We start from the raw sequence: 3,021 nt of genomic DNA, 5'->3' as shown, positions 1-3,021 counted from the left end.
ATCTACGTGTGCAAGATTTTCAGTTATATTTTTCCGTTGCAACGTGTACCTCCTGATGGCAAGCGATGATGAATACTTTTAAGAAAACAACCTTGTTTGAGTATTGTTTGGGGGAAAGCACTCTGCTGATGAGATGAGCGTCTTGGTCAGTTTGTCTGGCAAATGTTGTGTTCAAGATGGGCTGTAGTGAGGTGGTTGAAAGGGGGAGGGGCTTAACTAAGGCAAGGTGTAAGGGGTTGGGAAGGGGGATGCATGGCTTGCTGTAGAGAGCCGGTTCTGTCCGTTAGTTTACCCCTTTGGAAAATTCTCTCTCTCTCTCTCTCTCTCTCTCTCTCTCTCTCTCTCTCTGTATTTGGAGGATATATCATCAATATATGCCAAATGTTATCATGCATGTGAATGTTTCCTTATTAATTATGTAGTGTCCTTATTCAGATTATGTTGGTATTTTATCAGGTAATAGGGCCCTTAACCCTAATTTCGCACCTACTTTTCTATCCGGGGTTGAATTTGTCGTGTGTGTATCAGTTCCATTCAAAAGCGTTTCTTCCTTCGTTGACTTGCGCGTTAAGCTTTGCTTTGCCATTTGTCGTTAATTTACCCTTAGTCCTTTAATATAATCTTAGTCCTTTACTTACCCTTAGTCCTTTACTTACCGTTAGTCCTTAACTATACCCTTAGCCCTTAGTACTTTACTTTACCCTCAGGCCTTTACTATACTCTGTGTATTTAACTTTACCGTTAGTCCGTTATTTCAACCTTTGTCCTTTATTTCACCATTATTCCTTTACCTTTTAGCCCTTTGTTTTACTCAGTCCTTCGCCTTTAATTTACCCGTAGTTTCTACTTTACCCTGGTCCTTTACTTTACCCTTAGTCCTTTACTTTACCTTTTGTCCTTTACTTTACCTTTTGTCAGAATCCTCGTGTTTAGCAATTGAAATGGTGTGTTATTAATAAACATGATTCACAAAAGGAACAAAGCAAAAGGCAATCGACTTTGAAGGTTCAACGTAATCGAAGGTTCCCCATATGTTATAAACCCCTTGAATGACAATATGTGCGAGGTAGTGATTGGATTCTCTCTCTCTCTCTCTCTCTCTCTCTCTCTATAGCGAGTCCTACGCCACACAAAGTTTGAAGATTAAGTATTCCCGTTTTTTTAATCTCTCTCTCTCTCTCTCTCTCTCTCTCTCTCTCTCCCTGTCCTACACCACACAAAGGTTAAGAATTTAGCGTTCCACTTGTTTTTTGTTTTTCCAAACTGAATAACTTAAAGCAATATGAAAATTTCCTGCATCCCGGCCATCTGTCTCCGCCAGAAACTTGCGTTCAAGAATCAAAATTAGTATCAAGTTTTGTGCATTTGCTATTCTGGGGCCGCGTTCCTCCTGCAATATGTCACACTTTCGAAGGGCGAGTTGTTCGGTTGCTTTATGTAGGTGGGAGTTTGTTTACTTGTGTACACACAAACTTTTCCTTGTATCGTGGAACTTATTTTGAAATGAGTATATCAAATAGTGCATACGTTGATTATAAGCAAATGTTTTTATTATAAGTTTGGAGAGAGAGAGAAAGAGAGAGAGAGAGAGAGAGAGAGAGAGAGAGAGAGCCACATAAGCATGGTCTTTTGATTGACGGGAATATGTGGCTATGTCACTCGAGATAATATTATATACCAGATTATCAATATACTGGAAGCGATGAATTGCGGTAAAGAAATAAGGTCGAGAGTTCTGATTTTTTTTTTCTCTCAATTCTCTGTTCTTTGTGGAATATATAGGCCCTTAGTTTAGTCCATTCTCCACTTTTATCTTTACCTTGTGTAATTGCATATTTATACGCACGATTTCCAATTTAAAGACATGTTTATTCCAATCATAGGGTCGTAGTGGCCGGTAGGTAACGCCCTTGTCTGGTGATTACTAGACTGGGGTTCGAGTCCCACTTAAATCTGTTAGATTCTTTGGTCTCTACAACCTCACCATCCTTGTGAGCTAATGATGGGGGGTTTGGGGGAGCCTATAGGTCTATCTGTTGAGTCATCAGCAGCCATTGCATGACCATTCTTGGTTCTAGCTTGGATGGAGAGGGGTCATGGGCGCTGACCATATGTGTATATGGTCAGTCTCTAGGGCATTGTCCTTCTTGATAGGGCAATACACTGTCCCTTACTTTTTCCATTCATGAGCGGCCTTTAAACCTTTAAAACCTTCAAAGTGCATGATATTCGGCAGTACACTTCAATTTTATGAAGAATGATTTTTAGCTGTCACCTATCCACAAGTAGTAATTAATTTTGCCACTAACCTTCAGTGAGGAAATTAACATTCTTTCTTCATTGGTGCTAATCTCAGTCTCCTTTATTTTAGTTTCTTTAAACAAATATAAAGTTCATATTTACTACCAGCTTCCCTCGTAATCACTTCAGATATGACATCACTATTTAACAGCTTCATGGTATGAGCTATAAATATCAGTTTTTCCCTGTTCCATTCATTCATCTTACTTTGTATCCCTACAAAGGTAATATATGCATATTTGCTATTTTTTTCTTTTGTTTACGTTTTTTGGGGGTAATCCTCCCGCTTAGCATTGAACCTTTAAATAAGAAACGAGAAATTAAAGTTCATATTTCAATCACGTTATACCATATTTTTTCTATATTCAGAGAGTGATGTCCAGTCATACCTTGGTGTTGTTAGACCACTCTTCAATATAAACATGAACTATTAGTTTTATAGATTATTATCAGGACCCAAATGATCTACACGTTCTCCGTAAACAACTAATGTTCCCTCGTATACGTGTGGTTAACCACTCGTGACCTTTATTGCTGTGACGTCGCAATATGAAAATAATCAATCAATAGACCAATTAATCAATCAAACATATGGCCCAACTTCCTTCTGCGAAACCACATGGTTGAAGCCGTGTCCAGCAATTAAGTTCCTCATTAGAGCTACGAAGATATTTTCGAACACAATTCGGATACACCTAATATTTATAATATTCATATGCT

The sequence above is a fragment of the Palaemon carinicauda genome, chromosome 13 (genome assembly GCF_036898095.1).
Source record: "Palaemon carinicauda isolate YSFRI2023 chromosome 13, ASM3689809v2, whole genome shotgun sequence".
NCBI classification, from domain to species: Eukaryota; Metazoa; Arthropoda; class Malacostraca; order Decapoda; family Palaemonidae; genus Palaemon; species Palaemon carinicauda.
The sequence above is the reverse complement of the archived record's forward strand: the minus strand, read 5'-3'. Positions refer to the sequence as shown.